This window comes from Macaca mulatta, chromosome 3 (assembly GCF_049350105.2).
Source record: "Macaca mulatta isolate MMU2019108-1 chromosome 3, T2T-MMU8v2.0, whole genome shotgun sequence".
NCBI classification, from domain to species: Eukaryota; Metazoa; Chordata; class Mammalia; order Primates; family Cercopithecidae; genus Macaca; species Macaca mulatta.
In genome coordinates, this window is record NC_133408.1 from 134,812,038 (window position 1) to 134,838,364 (window position 26,327).

The following is a 26,327-nucleotide window of genomic DNA, read 5'->3' on the forward strand; positions in this document are numbered from 1 at the left end:
ATTTATTATTTTTGTTTTTGTTGCATTTGCTTTAGGGGTCTTAGTCATAAATTATTTACCTAAGCCAATATCTAGAAGAGTTTTTCTGATATTATTTTCCAGAAATTTTATGATTTCAGGTCTTCAATTTAAGTCTTTGATCTATCTTGCATTGATTTTTGTATAAGGTAAGATATGAGTATCCAGTTTCATTCTTCTATATGTGGCTTGTCAGTTTTGCCAGCACCATTTATTGAACAGGGTATCCTTTCCCCAGTTTATGTTTTTGTATGTTTTGTTGAAGATCAGTTGGCTTATTTGCTGTTTTATCTGATATTTTTAAAAAGTCTACATGTGTCTTTATGGGTAAGGTGAGGCAGCAGATAGTTTGATCACGGCTGTATTCATTTTACCAATCTATATCTTTCAAGTAGAATATTTAATCTATTTATATTTAAAGTTAATATTGATATGCAAGGTTTTGTTCCTGTCATATTGTTAATTGTTTTCAAGTTTTTAAAATAAATTCATTGTTTTATTATTTTTGTCTTTTTGACTTTGTGGTTTGATGAGAATCTGTTGTCAATTTGATTCCTTTCTCTTTTGCCTTTGTGTGATTGGTTTATAAGAGCTCTAAGTTTTATATTATCATGGGTTTTTATGATGGTGAATATCTACCTTTAATTTCCATGTTTAAGATCCTTTCCAGCACTTCCTGTAGCACTGGTCTTGTGGTGATAGATTCCCTCATTATTAGCTTCTTCAGGAAAAACAATTTTTCTCCTTCATTTATTAAGCTTCTTTGGCTGTATATAAAACTTTTGGGTGATGGGTTTTTTGTTTGTTTGCTTGCTTGCTTGCTTGTTTTCAGCACTTTAAAAATGTGTCTTCTGACCTGTAATATTTCTGCTGAAAAGTCTTCTGTTAGCCTGAAGGTGTTTCCTTTATAGGTATGTAGATGCTTTTCTCTTACTAATTTTAAACTTATTTCTTTCACTTTGACTTTAGGCATTCTGAGCATAATATGCCATAGTGAAGTCCTTTTGGCAACGTCTTTTCCCAGGGATTGCTGGGCCTCCTGTGTCTGAATGTGTGTCTCTCTTGCTAGACGTAGGAAGTTTTCATTGATTATTCCTTTTAACATGTTTTTTAAACTTCTTGATCTCTCTTCCTCTTTGGAAATACGAATAATCATAAGGACAGTTGCTTTATGTAGTCCCAGACATCTTGAAGGCCTTGCTTATTCTTTCACATTCTTTTCTTTCTTATTTTTGTCTGACTGGATTATTTCAAAAATACCTGTTCAAGTTTTACATTTTTTTGTGGGGGAGAGTGTGTATGTGTGTGTATGTGTTTGATATAGTCAATTATTGAAGTATTTGAATGTGCCTTGTATTTCCTTCAGTGAATTTTTTAGCTCCAGAATTTCTGCTTGATTAGGATAGCCTGGTTCCCTGTCACTTCTTGTCCAGGTGGGAGCTAGCACTGCATCAGCCTTAACTTGGCCAGGAGGCAGTGGAGTGCAGTGCAGCTTTAAACTCTCAAAATGGCCTCAAACCAGAGAGGGCAGGGTAACTTCAAGGCAAGTAGCATAGGCAAGAAGCTCTGGGGAGTGCACTTCACTCACATCTCAGTCTTAATATCAGCTCACAGTAGGGTGATAGGGACCCTCCTGCAGTGCGTGGGAGCACCTGGTTTCCCCTCTCCATCCACAGTACAGTGGCAGCAGCCATGTTTGTAGATCCCCTGTATCTATACTCTCAAAATGGATGCCAACTGAGGATAGACTAGGCTCAGATGCCTGTAAGATTCTATTTTGGGTGCCCCTTCTGGAGTAAAGTCTCTCTGCAATCTTTAGGCATCTCTGTATGTCAGGCTGAAGTCCCTATGGATCAAAATTTTCTCTCATAGCCATGATTATAAAATCTGGGCCTAGAGGATTTCTCTCTTACTGTTATTCCTATGTGTAGGAGCCTCTCACGGCAGCTGGGCAAGCTGCCTTGAACTCTCTACTTACTTCTGGTGCTTCCTGTTTCTTCTCTAGTGAACGCAGGCATTTTCTCCTAAGCTATCTGAAATGTGAATATATACTTACTATCCTGGTTCCCCTCTGTGGAGGAGGCACATACTAATTGCATGTAGTCAACCATCTTTCATATTTTCAAGTTTATATTATTAAACACAATACTAGCCCACTATAAGCAGATTTTTAAAAACAGAAGAAGGATGTATTTGTACACAATAATCCAATAAATTTGAATAATACCAGACTGTCTTCAGAATGTCATTCACTATTCCAATGCCAATAACCTCTGTTCTGTCAAACTGGTGTACTTATTATGCCAAGACATGCTCACACTCTGAATTTGGCTTTCTTTATAATATTGACATCATCTAGAATACTCTCTCCATCTTTGTCTTCTAAAATCCTATTATTTAGTATAAAACTATCAGAAATGGAACTTACATTACAGAGCTTTTTTTTTTTTTGAACTTTAACCATACAGATATAAGCTTGTTCTTTCTCTTCCTAAATTTCAAAAGCACATTTCCAAAATCATCTTCACAATTTTATTTTTACTTTGTGTAGTGCTTATTGAACTTCATTTCAGAATTACATGTATACAATCTTGAAAAGAAATAATTCCATTAACACCGTATGTCTCACTTGACTTGCTATTTTTCCCTTTATTATCTCTAAACAGATGAATGAAAGAAAGAATGTTTAGAATTAAAATGATGAGAGATAATCAAATAGTAGTTTCTACACCTTTAAAATTCTAGTTTACGCAATGTTGACATACTTTATTTTAAATACAAATAATGCCTAAAAACCCTTATTTATACATTTTCTTATTGTAAAACTAAGTAGTTTCATAACTTTGGATACCTTTCTGCAGTTCTTATATTGTATATCATATATTTGGTAGGAAGCAATACTAAAATCTAGAAAACATTTTTCCAAGGTTGTATTTTAGCTGAAAACATCATTTCTCAGTATTGTGTGTGCAATCTCTAAGAAGCCATAACTTGTAGAATGAGGAAGAAACAATATTTATTGTATTACTTGGTAGGACTAAAGTATTATACTTGGTATTTACAGAGATTACTTCATAATTTGGCACAACTTTGGAATGTAGATATCTTCATTTTTGTACTATCTCTGAGAAATAGTAAATGCCTTATTCAATATAACACTGCCTCTTAGAGTTCCATGTGGGATTAGGATACAAGTCTGTGATTTTTACTATATATCTGTCTTATCCAGAGGAGCATCCTACTCATTTTAAAGATGAACACCTAAAATTAATGATGGATTTGGGTAGCAAAAATATCAGAACATATTTCCATTTATTTACATGGTTGTTAGCTACTTTGTGGATATTTTCATACCAATGAAATAAATTGTTATTCATTTCTTGTTTGATTCTATTGTGGTCAGAAAAGAAACTTTGTATGATTTTAGTTCTTTAAATTGTTGAGATTGGTCTTAAGTCCCAGGACAGGGTCTATAGCATTATATATTCTGTATATTCTGTGGATGCATGAAAAGAATGGGTATTCTGATGTTGATGGGTGAATTGTCCTGTTAAGGTCTATTTGATACTGTTGGGTAATGATGTTGTTGAATTCTTCTGTATCCTTGTTGATCTTCTTTTTTGTTGTTCTGTCAATTGTTGAGAGGAGGGTATTGACTTCTCCAACTATCTTTGTGGAAGTGTCTGTTTCTCCTCTCATTTCTATCAGTTTTTGCTTCACATAATTTTCAGCTTTGTTATATGTTACATACACACTTAGCATTACTATGATTTATTTATGAGTTGTCACTTCATTATGTAATATCTCTCTTAGTCTCTGGCAGATTTCCTTATCCTTAAATTTATTTCATTTGGTATTAATGTAACCACTTTGCTTTTTTAAAATTGTACAACATAATGATATCTAATATAGTTACAGGGATGCATAATCATCACTGTAATCATAATTATCAATAAAATATTACAATAGTATATTATAATATAGTACTACTAATTATTACATTATATTTTACTATTATACATAGTGTATGTTATAATATATTAGAATAATCATAATAATACAAGAAATAATTTAAATGGCATCCTGATCTTGATGTCAGTGTTGCTCAAGTGGGGGTAGCTGACTTGCTGGCCTTCTTTGTTGCTTCATACACTGCTGCTGACACCAGAAAACTTCACAATTCCCAGACCCCCAGGGATATTGTAGATTCAACCATGGGGACTAGTGGTTAATTCAAAGGGGCAAGGGTATACATACTTTATTCCTGGGGCCTGCAGAACACCAGCCAAAGTGACTCAATTACTAAATGTCAAACACTCAGCTAGTCTACTCGAGTCTTACTAAATTCTGCTTCATATCAATATGAGAAGGGACTAAATTTGGACAGGGAGTTAACTGTCCCAAGGATAGGCTGCTAGAGCTCTCTGAAATACAAACTCAGATGCCTCCACAAGGGACTTACTGAGAAATTTTGACAGAAGAGGTGGCCACTGTATTAAGCCATTCTTGCTTTGCTATAAATAAATATCCAAGGCTGGATAATTTATTAAGAAAATAAGTTAAATTGGCTAACAGTTCTGCAGACTGCACAGGAAGCATGGCATCAGTATCTGCTCAGCTACTGCTGGGGCTTCAAGGAGCTTTCACTCATGGTGGAAGGCGATGCAGGATCAGGAATGTCACATGGCGAGAGCAGGAGCGAGAGAGAGAGTGGGAGGTGCCACACACTTTTAAACAAGTAGATTTCACATGATCTCACTGAGTGATAACTAACTTATCACCAAGAGGATGGTGTTAAAGCATTCATGAGGGATCTGAACCCATGAACCACTCACCTCCCACCAGGTCCCACCTCCAACGCTGGGAATTACGTTTCAACATGAGATCTGGAGGGGACAAGTATCCAGGCCATATCAGCCACCTATAAGGCAAGTTACCAAGACTCCTGTCCTCTTCTGTAAACACCTGAAGGTCCACATTATAAATCACAGAAAGATGGCAAAAACAGAATGACAGCTTCACACAGCTAGAAACCCAAAACAAGGGAAATAAGTGGGGAGGTGATTAGGAATAGAGTGGACAGTGTGAAAAGAAAAAGCAGAGCCATATGTGATGGTTAATACCAAGTGTCAACTTGATTGAATTGAAGGATGAAAAGTATCGATCCTGGGTGTGTCTGTAAGGGTATTGCCAAAGGAGATTAACATTTGAGTCAGTGGGCTGGGGAAGGCAGACCCACCCTTAATCCGGTGGGCACAATCTAATCAGCTGCCAGCAAATATAAACAGGCAGAAAAAAGTGAAAAGGCAAGACTGGCCTACCCTACCAGCCTACATCTTTCTCCTGTGCTGGATGCTTCCTGCCCTAAAACATCGTACTCCAAGTTCTTCACTTTTGAGACTCGGAATGGCTCTCCTTGCTCCTCGAGCTTGAAGACAGCCTATTGTTGGATCTTGTGATCACATAAGTTAATACTTAATACACTCCCTCTTGTGTATATGTATCTGTCCTTTTAGTTCAGTCCTTCTAGGGAACCTTAACTAATATACCATATCAAAGAGAAAATTCAGAGTTACATTACAGTGTGGTTTCAATCCAACCATCTGTGTGCTCTGAGACCTAGTGCTTTTCTGTTATACAACTATCCTACTTATGGCTCTGTTGAAATAGTAGCCTAATTATCAGAGTTGCAAGGGAAAACACTCCTGTACCTTTTGCCACAACAAAAGGGTTAGTTCAATAAAAACGTAAGCCAGGCCCAGGGTCTTTAAAACATACAACCCTTACTGTGGAGGAGATTCCTAACCCTGACCATACTAATTGGAAATTCTCTAGAGAAAAAAATATTAAATATATTATATATGTATATTTTATATATAATATATAATGTTATGCTATTTTATATGTATTATATATAAATATATAATAGTGTATAATATATGTAATATATGTATAAATATATATAATTTATATACATAACATATAATTTATATTATATAATATATATGTTATGACTACTGCAAAAAGATGACATCAAAATATATCCAGTGCAAAAAATCAACAACAATAACACCAAAGAAAGAAGGAAGCCTAAATACAAGGAGGGAAAGTATATGTGGGGTGTGTGTGTGTTGTGTGTGTGTGTGTGTGTGTGTGTGTTAGAGAAAGAGAGTGATTTGTTATCAAAGTGAAACAATGGTTGACAATTTGACCCATTTGGAAATACAAAGTTTAGAAAAAATAATTTATATAAGAAACATATTTAAAAGGGTGCTGATTGGCTTTTATTTTTCTGTAACATCAGTTCTTAATTAACTTAACTTTTACTATAATTCACCAATTGGCAAAGATTTGTGGACTTAATTCTGGAGCTCAAATTACAATTATATCTGGGGTCCCACTGAATATAAACATGTTATCTTCTATAATCTGAGGAAAATAACTAAATATAAAATGGAGGAAATATAAGTATACCTCACTTTAACTGTAGCCATGCCTAAATTTCCCGAGATAATAGTACCCAATGTCCTAAAATATCTCGTAGTGGGCGTAGAATCACTGATACAATGACTAACAAATTAAAATTGAATTAAATATTTGGAACTTTTACAAATTGATATGACAAAATATTACTTATAGATTCTGGTTAAATTAGTTAATATGACCTAATGTAAGTAAAACAGGAATTTGAAGAATCAAAACTCACTCTGTAAGTCTTAATTAGCTTTTCCATTTGACAGTTTTACCCATTCTTTATTCTTTATTCATTCATTTATTTATTTTTCAACTTTCATTTTAGATTCACAGGGTATACATGCAGGTTAGTTACATGGGTATATTGTAAGATGCTGAGGTTTGGGGTAGAAAGTATCCTGTCACCCAGGTACTGAGCATAGTACCCAGAAGTTTTTCAATACTTACCTCCCTCCCTCCCTACCTCAACTCTTTAATAGTGCCTAGTTTCTATTGTTGTTGTCTTTCTGTCCCTGAACACCCAATGTTCACCTCCTGCTTATAAGAGATAACATGCAGTATTTTATTTTCTGTTCCTGCATTAATTCACTTTGGACAATGGCCTCCAGCTGCATCCACATTGCTGCAAGGGACACAATTTTGTTCTTCTTTATGGCTGTATAACACTCCATGGTGTACATGTACCATATATTCTTTACTCAGTCCACTGGTGATGGGCACCTAGGTTGATTCCATGCTTTTGCTATTGTAAATAGTGCTACAATGAATATGGGAATGCAGGTGTCTTTTGGTAAAATGATTTGTTTTCTTTGGGATATAAATCCAGTAATGGGATTGCTGGGTAGAATGGTGGTTCTTTTCTAAGTTCTTTAAGAAATCATCAGCTGCTTTTCACAATAGCTAGATTAATTTTTCTTTCCACGAACAGTGTATAAATGTTTGCTTTCACCTGCAGCCTCACCAATGTCTGTGTTTTTTGGTGCTTTAATAATATCCATTCTGACTGTGTGAGATGGTATTTCACTGTGAATTTCATTTCCATTTCTCTGATAAATAGTGATGTTGACCAATTTTTCATGTCTGTTAGTTGCGTGTATGTCTTCTTTTCAGAAGTGTCTGTTCTTTTTAATGTGTTATTTGGTTTTTGCTTATTCGGTTGCTTAATTTCTTCAGAGTCTGAATATTAGACCTTTGTCAGATATATATTTGTGAATATTTTCTCCCTATTTGTAGGTTATATGTTTACTCTGTTGATTGTTTCTTTCACTGTGAAGAAGCTCTTTAGTTTAATTCGTTTCTACTTCTCACTTTTTCTTTTCATTGCAATTGCTTTCAAAGACTTAATAATAAATTATTTCTTAGGGCTGATAGCCAGATGGTGTTTCCTGGGTTTTTGTCTAGAATTCTTATAGTTTGAATATTTACACATAACTCTTTAATCCATCTTGAGTTAATTTTGTATATAATGAAAAGTTGGGGTCCAGTTTCATTTCTTTTTGACATGGTTTGCCAGCTATCTCAGTACCATTTATTGAATAGGGAGTTCTTTCTGCATTGCTTATTTTTGTCAAATTTGTCAAAGATCAGATGGCTTTGGGAATAATGTCTTATTTTTGGATTCTCTATTCTGCTCCATTGGTATATGTGTCTGTTTTTATACCAGTACCATTCTACTTTGATTGCTGTAACCTTATAGTACACTTTGAAGTTAGATAATGTGATGCCTCCAGCTTTGTTCTTTTTGCTTAGAATTGTTTTGGATATTTGGGCTATGTTTAGATTCCATAAAGTTTTAGAATAGTTTTTATTTTCTATTTCTGTGAAAAATGACGTTTGTTGTTTGACAGGAATAGGTTTGAATCTGTAGATCCCTCTGGACAATATGGCCATTTTGATGATATTGATTCTTCCAGTCCATGAGCATGGGAAGTTTTTCCCATTTATTTGTGTCCTCTATGATATCTTTCAGTAGTGTTTTATAATTTTCCTCATAAAGATTATTTGCCACCTGGTTATATGTTTTCCTAGGTATTTACTTTTTTGTGTGTCTGTTGTAAATGGGATAGCATTCTTGATGTGGGTCTCAGCTTGAACATTACTGGCATATAAAAATGCTACTGATATTTGTATGTTGATTTTGTACCTTGAAACTTTCCCGAAGTGGTTTATCTGTTCCAAGGGCCTTTAGGCCATCTCTTTAGGGATTTTTAGATACTGATTTATATCATCAGTGAAGAGAAATACTTTGACTTATTCTTTTTCTATTTGGATGCCTTTAACTTTTTTCTCTTGCCTTATTTCCCTGGCTAGAACTTCTACTACTGTGTTGAAGTTTTTCCAGTTCTCAAGGGAATGCTTCCAGTTTTTGACTATTTAGTGTGATGTTAGCTTTGGGATTGTCATAGATGGCTCTTATTATTTTGAGGTGTGTTCCTTTGATGTCTAATTTGTTGAGGGTTTTTATCGTCAAGGTGCATTATTAGTCTGTTATCACATTGCTGTGAAGAAATACCTAAGACTGAACAATTTATGAAGAAGACAAGTTTAATTGGTTCATGGTTCTGCAGGCTGTACAAGAAACATGGCAGCATCTGTTTGGCTTCAATCATGGCAGAAGGTGAAGAGGAAGCTGACATTTCATGTGGCCGAAGCAGGAGGAAGAGAGATAGAGCCAGGAGGTGCCACACACTTTTAAACAGCCAGATCTCATGAGAACTCTATCCCAAGAGTGCAGTAGGGGGATGGTGCTAACCCATTAGAAACCACCCCACAATCCAATCACCTTTCACCAGACCCCACTTCCAACAATGAAAATCACAATTTGACATGAGATTTGGTCAGGGACACAGATCCAAACCGTATGAAAAGGATGTTGGATTGTATTGAAAGCTTTTTCTGCAACCATTAAGATGATCATATAGCTTTTGTTTTAATTGCTTATATGGTAAGTCACATTTACTGATTTGCATATGTTGAAACAACCTTGCATCCCATGAATGAAGTGTGTTTAATCATGATGACTTAAATTTTTGATGTGCTGTTGGATTCAGTTTGCTTGTACTTTGTTGAGGATGTTTGCATTCACGTCCATCAGGATGATTGGCCTATAGTTTTCTTTCTTCATTGTATCTTTGCCAGGTTTTAGTATCAGGATGATGTTGACTTCACAGAATGAATTAGGAAGGAGTCCCTCCTCCTAAATTTTTTGGAATGGTTTCTGTAGAATCAGTACCATGTCTTCCTTGTATGTCTGGCAGAATTCAGCTGTGAATCCATCTGGCCAAGAACTTTTTTTTTGGTTGGTAGGGTGTTTATACTTATTCAATTTTAGAATGTGAAATTGGTCTGTTCAGGGTTTCTATTTTTCCCTGATTTAACCATGGGGAATTCTGTGCTTCCAAGAATTTATCCATTTCATCTGCATTTTCTATTTTGTATGTGTAAAGGTGTTCATAGTAGACTTTGAGGATCTTTTGTATTTTTGTGTGGTCAGTGGTAATGTGTTCTTTGTCATTTCGGATTGTGCTTATTTTAATATTTTCTCTTTTTCTGTTTGTAAATGTATATATCAGTGTACATCCTTTCAGAGGATGTACACTGATATGCAAGATAAAATATATAAAAGATAAAATATCTTGATGTACAAGATAAAAATCTTTGTTTATTCTTTCAAAGTACCAATTTTTGGTTTTGTCGATTCTTTGTATGGATTTTTAGGTGTGATTTCATTCAGTTCTGTGTTGATTTCAGTTATTTCTTTTTTTCTGGTAGTTTTTTTTTTCTTCCTGTTTTTCTAGTTCCTCTGGGATTGATGTTAGATTGTTAATCTGAGGTCTTTCTAACTTTTTAGGTAGATATAAAATGCTATAAACTTTCCTCTTAACAATGCTTTTGTTGCAACCCAGGTATTTTAGTGTATTGTGTCTCCATTTTCATTTATTTCAAATAACTTTTTGATTTCTGCCTTATTATTCTTATTTACTCAAACGTCATTGAAAAGCAAGTTGATTAATGTCATATAATTCTGTGATTTGAGGAGATCATCTGCTATTTAGTTTTAAAGTTGTTTCTCTGTGGCCCAAGGGTATGACAGGCATAATTTTGATTTTTTGGACTGTACTAAGACTTGCTTTATAGTCAAGCAAATGGTTGAATCAATCATGGAGTATTTCCATTTGTAGAGAAGAAAAATATATATTCTGTCATTGGTCATTGTAGTTTTTTGATAGATATCTATTAGGTCTAATTGGTCAAGTGTCAAGTTTAAGTCCAGAATTGTTTTTTCAGTTTTCTGCCTAGATTATCTGTCTTATGCTGACATTGGGGTTTCAAAGTTCCTCACTATTATTGTTTGTCTGTCAAAGTATTTCCATAGATCTAGCAGTACTTGTTTTTTTTTTTCTTTTTTTTTTTTAATAGTTCATTTTTTATTATACTTTAAGTTCTGGGATACATGTACAAAATGTGCATGTTTGTTACATAGGTATACATGTGCCATGGTGGTTTGCTGCACCCATTAACCCATCATCTATGTTAGGTATTTCTCCTAATACTATTCCTCCCTTAGCCCCCCACCCCAGATAGGCCCTAGGGTGCAATGTTCCCTTCTCTGTGTCCATGTGTTCTCCTTGTTCAACTCCCACTTATGAGTGAGAACTTGTGGTAATAGGTTTTCTGTTCCTGTGTTAGTTTGCTGAAAATGATGGCTTCCAGCTTCATCCATGTTCATGCAAGGGACATGAACTCATTCTTTTTCATGGCTGCATAGTATTCCATGGTGTATATGCACCACATTTTCTTTATCCAGTCTGTTCCTGATGGGCATTTGGATTAGTTCCAAGTCTTTGGTATTGTAAATAGTGCTGCAATACACATACATGTGCATGTGTCTTTATCATAGAATGATTTATAATCCTTTGGGTATATGCCCAGTAATGGGATTGCTGCATCAAATGGTATTTCTGATTCTAGATCCTTGAGGAATCACCAGACTGTCTTCCATAATGGTCGAACTAATTTACACTCCCACCAACAGTGTAAAAGCATTCCTATTTCTCCACATCCTCCCCAGCATCTGTTGTTTCCTGACTTTGTAGTAATAGCCATTTAACTGGAGTGAGATGGTATTTCATTGTGTTTTTGATATACATTTCTCTAATGACCAGTGATGATGAGCTTTTTTTTTTCATGCATTCATTATTGAATGCATAAATGTCTTCTTCCGAGAAGTGTCTGTTCATATACTTTGCCTGCTTTTTGATGGGGTTGTTTTTCTTTTGTAAATTTGTTTAAGTTTCTTGTAGATTTTGGATATTAGCCCTTTTTCAGATGGATAGATTGCAAAAATTGTCTCTCATTCTGTAGGTTGCCTGTTCACTCCAATGATAGTTTCTTTTACTGTGCAGAAACACTTTAATTAGATCCCATTTTTTAATTTTGGCTCTGCCCCAAATCAACAGGATATAAATTCTTCTGAGCACCACATAGCCACTTATTCTAAACTTGACCACATAATTTAAAGTAAAACACTCCTCAGTAAATGCAAAAGAATGTAAATCATAACAAACAGTCTCTCAGACTACAGTGCAATCAAACTAGAACTCAGGGTTAAGCAATTCACTCAAAACCATACAACTATACAGAAACTGAACAACCTGCTCAAGAATGACTACTGGGTAAATAATGAAATTCAGGCAGAAAAAAATAAGTTATTTGAAACCAATGAGAACAAAGACATAACATACCAGAATCTCTTTGACACAGCTAAAGCAGTGTTTAGAGGGAAATTTATAGCACTAAATGTCCACAGGAGAAAGCAGGAAAGATCTAAAATCGACACCCTAACATTGCAATTAAAAGAACTAGAGAAGCAAGAGCAAACAAACACAAAAGCTATCAGAAGACAAGAAATAACTAAAATCAGAACAGAACTAAAGGAGATAAAGAAACAAGAAACCCTTCAAAAAAATCAGTGAATCCAAGAGCTGGTTTTTTGAAAAGATTAACAAAATAGATAGTACTTTTTTAAAGAATCTGGGTGCTCCAATTTGGGGTGCATATATATTTAGTTGAATTGAACACTTTATCATTATTTGACATAATTCTTTGTTCTTTTTTACTTTTGATTTAAAGTTTTCTTTTATCTAAGTATAGTCACCTCTGCTTTTTTGTTGTTTGCTTCCCATTTTTGTGATAAATTTTTCTTCAATCCTTTACTTAGAGCCTATGAGTTTCATTATGTGTGAGATGGGTCTCTTGAATACAGCAGATTGATGGGTCTTTTTATTTATTTATTTATTTATTTATTTGTATTTAACTTGCCACTCTATGCCCTTTAAGTGGGGCATTTAGATCACTTTTATTCAAAGTTAATATTGTTATGAGAGTATTTGATTCCATCATGTAGTTGTTAGCTGTTTACTTTGTAATTTCCATTGTGTGGCTGCTTTACAGGGTCTGTGGGCTATGTGCTTCAGTTTGTTTTTGTGGCAGTGGGTATCATTTCATTTGAATGTTTAAAACTTCCTTAAGGATCTTAGGTAAGGCTGGTCTAATGGTAACAAATTATCTCAGTAATTTGGAATTTATTTCTCCTTTGCTTATAAATCTTATTTTGGTCATTTGAAATTACTGGTTGGAATTTCTTTGCTTCAAGAATGCTGAAAATAGGCCCATGATCTCTCCTGGCTTGTAATGTTTCTTGTGAGAAGTCTGCTGTAGGCCTGACGAGATTCCCTTTGGATATGATCCTAAATTTTATCTAGCTGCCTTTAAGATTTTTTCTTTATTGTTGACCTTGGACAGTCTGGTAACTATATGCCTTTGTGATGTTTGTTTATATACTATCTTGCAGGTGTTCTCTGGATTTCTAGTCTCTGGATTTCTAGTCTCTGGATGTTGACCACCTTAACAAGATTAGAGAAATTTTATTAAATTATTTCCTCAAATATGTTTTTTTAATTTTCTTTTTCTTTTTCCCTCTCAAGAATGTTGATAATTTGTAGGTTTGGTTGCTCTACATAATCTCATATTTGTCAAAGACTTTGTTTACTTTTTAAAATTATTTTTTCTTTATTCTTGTATGACCAGGTTAACTCAAAAATCAGTCTTGAAGGTCTCAAATTATTTCTTCTGCATAGTCCAGTCTATTAACAAAGCTTTCAATTGTATTTTGAAGTTCCTTAAGTAAGCTTGCAATTTCAGAAGCTCTGAATAATTTCTTTTTAAGATATTTATCTGTTACTTCATTTAATGCTTTAGAAGTTTACTTGTGTTGACTTTCAATTTTGTCTTGTATCTCCTTGAGTTTCCTCGCAAATCATGCTTTGAATTCTTTCTCTGTCATTTCCGAATTTCTGTTTTGGTTAGAAACCATTGCTGGAGAGCTAGTGTGATCCTTTTGTGGTGTCACAACATTTAGATTTTTCATGGTGCCAGAAGTTTTGCACTGGTTCCTTGTCAGCTGGAAATGCTGGCACTTCTGATTTGTTAAATTGTTTTTGTGTGGGTATATATATATTTTTCCTTTTTCTCCCTCTTCCTGTAGTATTAATTTTTTTCTTTCTATTTCCCTCTTTCCCACTCCCTAGAGGGTAAAACTCTAGAGAATGCTAAGTGGGGTATTTGGGTTTTGCTTCTATAGCCCTATGTAATTCTTTTAGCAGATTTTATATTGGCCTGTGCAGTTCAATGCATGAGCCAATAAAAAACATGTACAGGTAAGAGCTGGGTACATCTTATATGATTGAGTGTATGCTTGATCCCTGCTTATTGGAATAAGCTCTCTGTTGTCTCAGAGAATGGGTTTATTCATATAATGAACAGTGGTCTGAGCCACCTGCCCATCAGGCCATGATGGGTAGAGCCAGACCTGGCAGGTCCTCCTAAATGTCCCCCAGGGCAGGCACAAATACCTGTACAGAAGGAGAAGCCAGTGGGTGGCCACCAGGTGCCCTGAAGTATGTCTATGCATGGAGCTGTGAAACCTCTTTGAGCTCAAGTTCTCTGCAAGAGGATGACGATATACTAAATTTCTAATCCTGGAGAGTGGGCTTTCCAGATGCCTGGAAATCTCCCTGTGCATGGAGAAGAGAGGGACCTACTGCACCCAGATGTCTACACAGGACTGGTGGGGCAACTCAGGCTCTTAAACCAGGCAAGCAGGTTTTCTGAATGTCTGGAGATCCGCCTGGGTGTGGAACAGATAGGGCCTTGCTATACCACAATCTATGTTCAGGAAGGGAGGAGTGGCTTAGACTGCTGAACCAGATGAGCGGGTGCTCTGAATGTCTGGAGATCTGCCAGGGTATTAAGCAGAGAAGGCCTTCTGCATCAGGATTTCTGCATGGGAAGGTTGGGACAGGTCAGCTTGCTGAACCAAGTGAGTGGGTGCTCCAAATGCTTGAAGATCTACCTGGGTGTGGAGTGAAGGTTCCCCTGCAGCAAGATCTTTTCACAGGAGTGGAGGTGACTTAGGTTGGTGAACCAGAAAAGCAGGTGTTCTGAATGCATGGAGATCTGCCTGGGCATGTAGCAGGGAGCCCACTCCCCCGCTGCACCGTGCCCTGCACCAGGATCTCTTCACAGGAAGGGTGGGACAGCTCAGGCTGCTAATCCAGGTGAGCTTGTACTCTGAATACCTGGAGATCTGCCTGGGTGTGGAGTGGAGAGGGTCTCACTGCATCACAATTTATTTCCAGGAAGCGTGAGGTTCGGTTTTGCTGTTCTTAAACCTATAAAAAATGAGTAGTACATTACAATGTCTTACTGCAATCTTAATTCTCAGGTCCCATCCATTAAGGCCTCCCTAGCCAAAATTCAGTATTACTGAAATTCATAACTTTATCAAATTAGCAGCTGGTAAATATCTTTATGTTATACATTTGACGAATATGTTCTGTTTGGTGCTGATTTCATCAGTCTCTCAGCTGCCGTCTGCCTTCACCTTTGAAGGGATTACAATATCTCCTAGCCTACTCATGCGATATCTCAACAGATTTGTCTTTGCACGTCATCTTTGTAGGTAAGATCTTAACTGCATCCCACTTTCTCCAGGAGCACAGGTATGACACTTCCTTCTGAGTAGATTTGTTGGACATACATTTTGTGGAAATATGAGTACATCTTTTTGTCTAAATTAAAATCAACAGACATTCCTGTTAGTATCCTCAAAGGCTTCTTCACTGTGGAAGCTTTAATAGTGTCCCCTCATGCCTCATGGTGTCTCTGAACCAGCTATGATGGGCATAAATTGCCCATGGGTTTCCAATGCTGGAAAATTTTCTTCTCAGACATCCACCATTAGAGTGGCAATTTCTGGCCACATATTGGAATCTGTTGGAAATTGAAGCTCTTGAAAACCCTAAGCCTGTGGCCCTGCATACCATCCTGCACATTATGACCTGGATTGTGGCAACAACATCCTACAAGTTCAGCATGGCTAGTGAGTAATCCTTGGTACAGGATATACCTGAACCTGAGCCCTATAGCATATTCCTCTTGCAGGAGGGAATGGCCTTGTCTGTCTTCAGTTCCTTGCCAGATGTCATGTTGCTGGATGTCTAGCTCCTTGGCTACCTGTAAATTAAGTGAGATTAACTGAGTGAATAGCTGTGGGATCGCATAGACTGAACATACGGCATTGAAACCATTATAAGTGGTGAAGCTCAGTAGAATGTTGCTGCTTTCCGTAGTTAACGAAGAATTCCTTAATAATGGGCAGGACAATTGGCCACACTTCAGAAAGTCATTTTAGCACTGAATGCCCTAGTCAACAAATGACCCCGTCTGCACATTTTTACAAACACTTGGGCCATTTCCTGATCTGTTCTCTTCAGGATAAAGAGTTCTGAGATATTTCACCTCACAGAAATCCAAACTAAATCAAGTCCTCGTGTATCTTCACATATCCTAAGACAACAACATAAAGCCTCATCAGGGTGTTTTCCATTCCCTTCAAAGTTCCAGACATTAATAATGCATACATCTCACATCTCAGAATACCAAATAACAGCTCTTAGAAAAGACATTCAATGGAACTTTCATCTCCACTATAGGCCTCAGACAGAAGGTTTAATTGAGAGGCCTAATGGGCTCCTCAGAGAACTATATTTAAGTTGTGAAATGACAAATAGACTTATAAATGGGTCCATATGGTGCCCCAGACTTTCATCTATCTTAATTGAAGGCCCACTGGCTTACTTTACACCTTATATAACTTTTAAAATCCTACCTTTTGCCCATTCCTATACATAATGGGGGGTAGGTTTCATCTCTGTATATATGGAGACTCTTTATTTATGAGTTCCCTCAATAATGTCTGCTCTTTCCTTTATAAATTTTCAGTTATAACGCTGGCTCATAAGACCTGGAAGTCATATGGACAGCACATACTCTCCTGAGACCCATTAGCCATAGATTGTCTCACAGGCCAGATACCTGCCGCTGTAGTATGGGACCCAATTGAACTTGAATTGCCACCACCCTAAATACTTCCCTCAATATTTGTGTTATAAGGGGTGGATAATTAATCTGGGTTCTCCTTCTCATCCCTCCATAAAATTAAAATTAGTGGTCCAGGGCCAATCCTACAGACAGTGTAGACTACACAGAAGGAAGACAGAAAACTCAACTTAGTAAATTAAAATTATCTTCAGAGATAATAATGGAATTTACACCATATTTCATACAGATTAAACCAGACAAACCCTCCTTGGTAATAACATACCAGAGGAAAAGCAACATCAAGCAGCAAAACCCTGTCAAATCTAACTGCACACCGTTCTGCAGGCTATTAGTCTGGTTACTCTCAGTTTGGGTACTTTCATTGGTTTGTGATACACAGACTTAAACTTTCCAAGTCATTGTTTTAACCAAGCATGGCAAATATTGAATTTGACTAATGAAACCCAAAGGCCTCACCAGCTTGTCCTTCACCAATAAAACCCGACAACTGATGTGGAAGGAAGAAAAAGTAATTTCTTAAAAACAAAAACAAGCAAACAAACAAAAAACACTAATAAGAGAAAAGCATAAACATTTATTTAATATGCTTTATGTTACATGAAAGTCCTCAGAAAATGAATGCTCAGAAAAATGAGGTCAACTCTGTACATATTATGCTAAGTCTGAAGAAGAAGTAGATATTTGTGGTGAAAGGTAATTGGACGAAAAGGGGTCTGAGGTAATGGTAACCAGTTGGGGAGGAAATTCATCAAGACCTGGTGTTCAGATTCTTCTCTGTGTCTTTGCATCTTCAGGATTAAGGATATCTTTCTCCTCTCTGGGTAGAAGGAAGACCCCTCTGGAATGAGAGTATTATAATCTATTTTGAGGGGAAGATAAGCTGGGTTTTATGGCCTGCTTCAGGATAGCTAGGGGGATTCTTTCTAGTTTTTAGGGCCTACTTCTGCTCTTTCATCAAATGCCAAGGTACCAGATTTTACAGTAGCATTTTCCAAACTCTGTCTGATGCAATGGATCCATAGTAATCGGTGAAATTGGAGGGCCTGCCTACAGGCTAATGTTGCAGCTCTACTCATAGCCACAGGTATTTTAATTGGCAAGCAACTTCACACCATATTAACCACATGAACCAAAATCAGGCCATATGATTTAAAACATATTTGTTTCAAAACCCTCTCCTCATCCATCTGGGAAAAACATGGAGAGTTGGGGGCCTTTAGATTCAGTCACCAATAATTGGCGCTTTAATTGTACCAGACAGGTTTTGGCACTGTGCTCCAGTTACTAACATATCTGAGATGCTGGCATCACCTGTACCCAAAGGCCCCTTGACTTAAAAGATATTTTCAAGTCAAGCTCCCAGGCCAAAATTTTCCTTCAAATTTCACAGGTGGTTCAGACTTGTTACACTATAGAACCACAAAAATGTGATCCACAAGGCCTGAGTGATTATCTACTTGAGAAAGATACCCTAATTCCACAGCCTAGATGACATCTTCTAGGCCAGGAGCTTGCTGCCAGAGAAGATGACATCCTGTACACTGAGAACACTGCCTCAGCAATTCCCGTGGACTGCCTCTCCTAAGACGCAGACAAATTGGAGACGGGGCATTTATTGCTTTTCTTCCTCTGCTATTTCAGATTCTATTATATTCTCTGAGTCCACTGTTTCCTCAGTCCATAATCCTTGCACTCTTCCAATACATGCATTCCTACACTGTCAAACCTAAAGGGAAATCTTGTAGCCATTACTACTATCTGTGCCATTCTAAAAGTTGAACAAGATTACTGCTTTCTCCAGGAGGTAACTGCCTCTTATCAGTCCACTCCTCGGCCCCATGAAGGGAGAATTTCCCAAGCCACAGCTCCTTCTCTTAAACCCCATTCCAGCTTTCCACCATGACCCTGCATACTACATCTCAGACCAGGAGCACCACAACTGTCCCTTTCACTTTGATTATTCCTAACTTTGCATGTACCTTACTGAATATGAGTTCATGCCCTTTACAACATAACTACTGGACTTGTTGCCTTGACTCAGGAATACACCAAGATATTATTGGCATACAAATTAATTCATACTTCTAACATACTTTATAACACCACAAAGATACTCTTAGACACCTCAGATACTTCAGATTTGTTTTCCTAGGTAATATTCTATACATGGGAAACTTCCTTTAAGGGAAACCTATAAAGATGCCTTGTACTTTTACTTATTTTCTTCCTTTTTACTGTCATCATAAAATATTTTCTACAGAGTTGGGGGTAATGTGTGGAATATCTACTGGGAGATTCTACCATTTAGACCATTCAGATACCCCAAATAATTTATGTTAAAACTGATGTCAAGACACAAAGGGGTCAATTGTAACATAGTTTGGTTTTTGTTTTAAATGCTGTCTACCCAGTTTTGAGGCCTTCACTAGAGACTGACAGTTTATTTTCTTGAGCAGCGAAGTCCACACCTCCAATACTTCTTTTTTTAGAATTCTCAGACTCCATGACCATATAAACCTACCTTAATTGCCTGGGGCACAGGCACCAGCTAGCTGGGACAGCACCTATGCTCAGAGCCCATGAAGTTAGTCAAATTAACCAGTCCACAGAGAGCTCCTGACATCTAGCTAGTGGCACCCCACTTTCCCCACATAAATTACTCTCCAAACTTCAGCTTGCTGCTCCCCTGGCCCTAGGTACAACTCCCTGTCTGGCTCTGTGTGTCAGCCTTCTCTTGTTTGGAGACATAAATAACAAAGAACTCTGTCTTTATTCTACCTGAATGTAATTGTGTTCTGCCATCAAAAGAATCCTTAAATCTTATAAAACAATTGTATACACCTCAAGTCTCCTAATATCTTAATACTATGCTATCCCATTAGGCCTTCTTTGTTTAAAGAGTGAAAATCAATTAATAAAAGGTGAACTGGAAACACTGAAAAATGAATGCTTTTATTTCTCACGCAGTTATTATTCTTGTCACAAAAATTATGCTTTCAGATTTCTTCAGTAAGAGCAGATTGCATATTTTTGCATGCTTACTGCAAAGAGTATCAGTGGTATCTGGATTTTCATAAGAATAAAGATGTGGTACCTGAAAAAGAAAATTATGTTTTAGAAATCTTTCTCTTATAACCATTTATAGATTATATATTTTTCTATACTCTTTCTACTGTAGCCATTAAATTATAGATTTAGCCTAGAGAAAATTATTTAACTGAAATTGCCACCCAATTAACAATATAACAAATTATAAAAGATTACAGGAGTCCATATATCAGAATTTAACTTATAGATATTAGTAAAGTACATAAAAATTAGTATTTATTTTATTTCTAATTATTTGTTTGAAAATTACACACAATAATGAACAAAATTACTATATCTATATATACACAATATATATGTATGTGAGAATGAAATAGAATAAGCAAGAGAGAAAATATATAAGATGAAAAATACAAAGCTACAGAATTATGTCGTCATTATTTAAAATCTTAAACATTCTGGTAAATTAAACTTTTAAAAATGTTAAATTCAGCACTTAAAATGGGGTTTGCATCTATTTTTAGAGAGATGAAATAAAACAGTTCAAACTCAGGAAAAAAAAAATCTGAGTTTATAGAGATACATCATTAAAACACTGCAAAGCCCTGAAAATTTTAGAGCTTTGGAGGGGATCAGTGTTCTGTGTAGTGGAGTTTTAATAGATACCAGTGAAGCATTCTGGCAGAATGACAATTCCTTTGGAGTAGTGGGTAAATAGCTCTCCACTTGCAGTAACATTAATATTTGTAAACTCCTGTCTTTCAGAGTTAGACAGATGCCTCTTTGTTTAAATTTGACAATAATAAACCAAAATTGGAATACAAAGATGTGGATTTTAACATGTACTCTGTAACTTACTGGAAACTTAAAAAAAAAAAAGAAAAGAAAAGAAAAGAAAAGAAAGAAAAGTCTTTGACCAATACAGAATGTGTTTAAAAGCAACATTGGAGAGTTTAGAGGGAACGTTTAACAGAAGAAAACAGAAAGAAGGCATCAACTATTGTGTTTATATCTTATCTTAAGGTTACATACAAAAGTGATTTTTCTTATGTCAATACAATTTATCTTATTACATCAGTATTTTATTAATATTTTTCTTGGAAAATCTCTTCTACTTCATTAGCCGCATATGACAGATATTTACTAATAATACATAACTTTGAGTAAATGGATTTTATTTATATAGAAGTGATCCAATCCAGGAGTAAGCAAACTACAGCCAGGTACCATATCTGGCTTGCAACTTGTTCTTGTAAATAAAGTTTTATTGAAACACAGTCACAGCCATTCATTTACAAATTATCTATGGCTGCCTTCGCACTTCAACAACAGAGCTGAATACTTGAGTTCTTGATGCAGAGACTATTTGATCTGTAAATCCTAAAATGTTTGTTCCCCAGTCCTTCTTCTTCAAGGTAAGTTGTTCATAAAGAGGGTACTTCTTTGAAAACGATCAAATTAGTCTAAAAGTTATCTGTGTCATTGATACATATTACCTTGCCTGAAAGATACTATTAAATAAGATTATTGTGGTTGAATGCTTTCAATTGACATTTTTTATCCCCCAAATTATCATTCCAATAAGCGTTGAAAAATAAATTTATATATTTCTAGTTCACTTGAATTGCTTAAACTAAATAATCTGGAGATGAGTGTTTGAAGCACTCTGTATTAATAGCTTAATAATAAAATTGATGCCAAATATGGAACAGTCAGAACAGAGAGTTTCCATTTCAGAAATTTAAGATTGTATCTGAGACTAGGAATTCGAACCACTCCTAGAAACTGAAGAAAAATACTAATATTCAGCTGGATACACTCCTTTCTTGTTAATACAGTGCAAAATAATCCCTTCTATAAATAACAATACCTGGAATACTTTTTCCATATAGATATGTATTAGGAAATAATGAAGGCTAAAACCTTAACCAATTGTACTTTAAAAATTACTCCTAGGAAATAAAATAACAGGAAATATCTAAATTTAAAGGCACATACTTGGAAAAACCACTATGTGATATACTATTATTTATCTCTCTCTGAAATTTAAAGTTGCTTTAGAAAATACATTCCATCTCATTCCAGAGATTTTATATTGAAGTACCTCTCATAATTGCAAGAACTGTACAACAACTTGTATTTGTAAGAAACATGTTCAGTAGTATTTCAAACCTCTTTGATTCAATGCCTGAACGCTGTTAAGTATATTACTAGATCTTTGTACTTATAATGGTTTTTTTAACATGGTAGAATTTTGCTAAATCAAGACTTCTTTTTAAATGAATATTAATAATGATAAACAATATTTTACTAAGTTTATGAGGCTATATATAAAGTGGTCTCGCTAGTCAAGTCCAATTAGGTGTTCTCTGGTAAAATGCTTCTGTAAGATTGTGTATCATCCTTTAAGAGAGCTGCAATTGCACAAGCATCTTCAAGGCTCAGAGAAATTTAGCCTCCTTACCTCCACCTTTTTAAAAAATTTTCAGCTAATTGCCCTTGGAAACTTTAAATCATTCCGGTCTAGCAGTATAACCTTGTAGATACAAATAAATTTCAGTTATATTACTGAAATGATTATTGCTATCGAAATGATGAAAACTGTAGGAATTGTAACTCTGCTTATGATTGCTAGAAGTCTCTAGTGAATTTTCTTCATTTATTTTTCTGAAGACTACTGTACAGTTTTCCTTTTTCTCAAGTCTCCAAATTTCTCTTCTTTCCTCCATCCTATTTTAGCTACTAATCTCATCTTTCAATTCATTAAGACAACAAAAGGATGGAAATATCATTATCTTCCCACCAACAATTCTATAAGCCAACTTTCTCCAGCACTGAAATATTTATCTTCCCTCTTGTTTCCCTTTATATTGGTCCATAGAGCTCATTCATTCATTTTTATCTCTCCAGAACACTCTTATAACAATAACACAATTTACTCTCCTATTTTCCTACCAATATACATGTATTTTTTATTATAATTACCTGTGTACGTCTAATGAAGCTGACAAGAGTCTCTTTAATGTATATTCCCACATAAATTTGGGCACCTTCAACTTTCCTTGATATTGACAAAATAATCTGAAAGTGATTGGGTATAACTATGTTTCCACCAGCAGGGAATGTAATCCTTGTGAGACTTTATATTATGGTGTTTTAATTTTTGGCAAATTTCAAAACATAAAATGGTATTTTATGGTTTTTATAATTTGTATTTCCTTATTTACCAGTGAGATTAAATGGTTTTATATCTATATGGCTATAGCTCTTTTTTTTTCAGCATATTACAAATTGCAAAACTTTCTACCAACAAACTCCTATCAAGTCAAAAATATATTCCCTAATCTATGACCTAGACTATGGCCTGCAGCCCAATCTCAGTTGTTCACTTGATAGGATCAGGATCATGCCCTGTGGTTGCTGTCTAAACATGTCGTGCACCATCACACTCATTCTCCCAGCACATTCTCTGATAGTGTAACCCTTCATGGGCTCCAGCATTGCTCTTCCAGTCTCCTGGACTACTTTGCACCTTTTCCTCTCTCTTCAAATTGCCAACAACTTTCTCCAACCCTGGGTCTCACTAATGATCTTGTTTACTGTATCCCAGATGGGAAGGAAGAAAATCTACAAAACCACTTGTGTCTATATTTGTACATAAGATCTTCCTTCCTGAACTTATGGATGAAATGTCACTTCTTGTATTGAAGACTAATTCCTCCACAGGTTTGCTAGATCCAATTCATTAAACTTCTCAAGGCTTTGTTCCCTAAAATATCCATCTTGTTTCCCCTATATAATCAGTTTTTCACTCTCTGCTGTATAATTCCCATCATGGTATGATCCATGTTTTAAAAACTTTGACTCACTCTCTAGTTGCCACCCTATTATTCTACTTCTCTTTAGTGCAACACTCTTTGAAGCAATTATTACTTCTCCTTTTATCTGTTTCCTCAACTTAATTATTTCTTTATTTCAACAACATCATTGAAACTTGTCCTATTGAGATTACTAATAATCACATCTTGCCAAGTTCTCAGTCCTCACCTTTTTGATTTCTTAGCAACTGTTAACTCAACTGCATCTATCTTGAAATCCTTTCTTTATTTGGCCTTACATTCCTACATCACTTTATTTATCTTTGTAGCTGACTCCTGCTTTTTTCCATAACTCTAAATTATCAAGCACCTCAAGGATATCATTGGCCCTTTCTTCTCTAATTTTTTCTCTCCCTACAGAATCTCATTTTGTCTGATGGCCTTGGTTAACATCTCTCCATTTTTTACTTCCAAATGTTTGTCTGCAGGCTGAACTTCTTTCTTGATCAGGAACCTCTGTATCCAATTGTCTAATTCATGCTTTCATTTGGCATTATAACAGGCATGTCAAACTATGTCCAAAACCGAACTGCCCTCTCCCTGCATATCATCCCAATCTGCATTTCCTCCCCATCTCACTGAAAAGAATCACTATTCACACATGTGTTAGGGCCAAAGGCCTGGAAGTCATTCTTGATTCTTTTTTCTCCTTATATCTTATCCAAATGGTAATCATTTAAACTCTTAATTTTGCAAAGTCTAAAGGTAGGTACTTTTCTCTGTCTTCAAAATTGACAACAGTGATTGGCATGCCACAGGTGCTATCAAATAGCTGTTGAATGATTAATGAATGCAGCAGCAAAATTTATTTTTATGTAAAATATGTAAATCTTTTCTTAAACCATAGATGAGAAGCTTTCAGAAAAACGCAATTTAGCATTGCTTTCATATGCATATGTAAAAACGCTTTAGAAATAGTCAATCAAAATTATAATTATTTATGTTTTAAATTGATATTCCATTGGCATAACTGTTATACTCTTTACTTTTTCAGGTGTGTTATTTTTGGCTTTCCTTCCTGGGTGGATTTCCTGATATTTTATGCTATTTCCACATCTTTCAATCTAAATGTATAATTTTTTTAAATTAATCATTCGTGGAGAAAAGATAGTCTCTAGTGACATTTAAGGGTATCAAGCAAAAGAAAAAGACACATACAATTATCCAAGATAGATTTATAGTACTTCTGACAGCACAGGTTAAACAAATAGTTAACAAATTCAAAACAGAGCAATTCAAATCCTTCATTAGAAGTATTCATTTCTATGTATGTCTGGTGAAGAAACATTATAGTAATAGTTAATTATTTTGATTTGGACTATGAACTATTCTAAATCATAGTAAGGAGTGAAAGAACACTATGTTTCCTTATAGGAATAAAAAACATACTTTGATGGGTCATAATATTTTTCAAATACTGACTCTTGATCCTTTTTACCTATAACATGCCTAGGTAGTGCAGTTGATATTTGTTGTTTTTATCTTCTTGGCATCCTGTTCTTTGCATCTTTTTGCTCTAAGGAGGACAGCTCTTTCTTTCACTTGGTAGAGTCTATAACCACCTGGCTTCACTTCCTGAATTTTATGGTGCATATGAAAGAAAAAGCTTCAGTGACTTTGTCTTCCAAAGATTGATATAAATCTTGGGAATGGGATGCTATGCACTTTTCTCTGGCATTGCTAGTTGTTAAATACAATCCAAACTATATCTGATCATGGCCAGGAGACAAACTTCTTGAGCCTGAAACCATTAGAAAGTAAAATTTAGCAGAGACAGAGCATAAAAAGAGGCAGGCTATCTGATATTTGATTATTTTGTTGAGTTCCTGGATCTAGCTAAACCTAAATGACCCTAGATTTTTATGTTTCTGAACCAACATATTCTACTATTGATTGAGTTTTTGTGACTTGTAACCAAAAGGTATTCTTGTAAATACAACCAATGATAGAGCTTTTAAGTAAATATTTACATAATTGTTTTTACTAATTTATAATTAAAATGTGTCAATATGCTTTTCAGAGTACTCAAGTACTACCACAAGCAAAATATTAGCAGTTAGAGCATTTGAATTTTACTTGGAATGATCAAATAACAATTCGTGTCAAAACATTAACTAAAAGTGCATAACTTAAATAGAATCTGACATTGTGGACTTATTGTCTAGGAACTGCAAGATTATATAATTGATTGAATTATTGAATACATGTGATTTGCCTTATCCTTCTGTTACTGTTGGTGCTTAATTTTATTTGTGAGTCCCTTTCTCCAAGTTAAATTTCTTTTTTGCTCTTTATACTCTCTTTGTGTTATTTTATCTGTGTTTATGATTTCACCCCAACTCGTATGCTGATGATTTCCAAAATTTACCCTGATTTTGAGATTTCTGTATTCAACTGCCACTGGATATCTTTTATTATAATAAAAGCATAATATTATCCCATTAT

The 26,327-nt window shown here is 35.4% G+C and overlaps 1 long non-coding RNA gene across 1 annotated transcript in view; it reads right to left on the reverse strand.

Moving 5' to 3' along the window:
- Positions 1-19,883: 19,883 nt before the first annotated feature.
- LOC106997538 (uncharacterized) overlaps positions 19,884-26,327 on the reverse strand; it is a 52,440-nt gene continuing 45,996 nt past the window's right edge. Inside the window, exon 4 of the long non-coding RNA XR_001443733.3 lies at positions 19,884-20,050. This is a non-coding gene — a long non-coding RNA (uncharacterized LOC106997538). The remainder of the gene's footprint in view (positions 20,051-26,327) is intronic.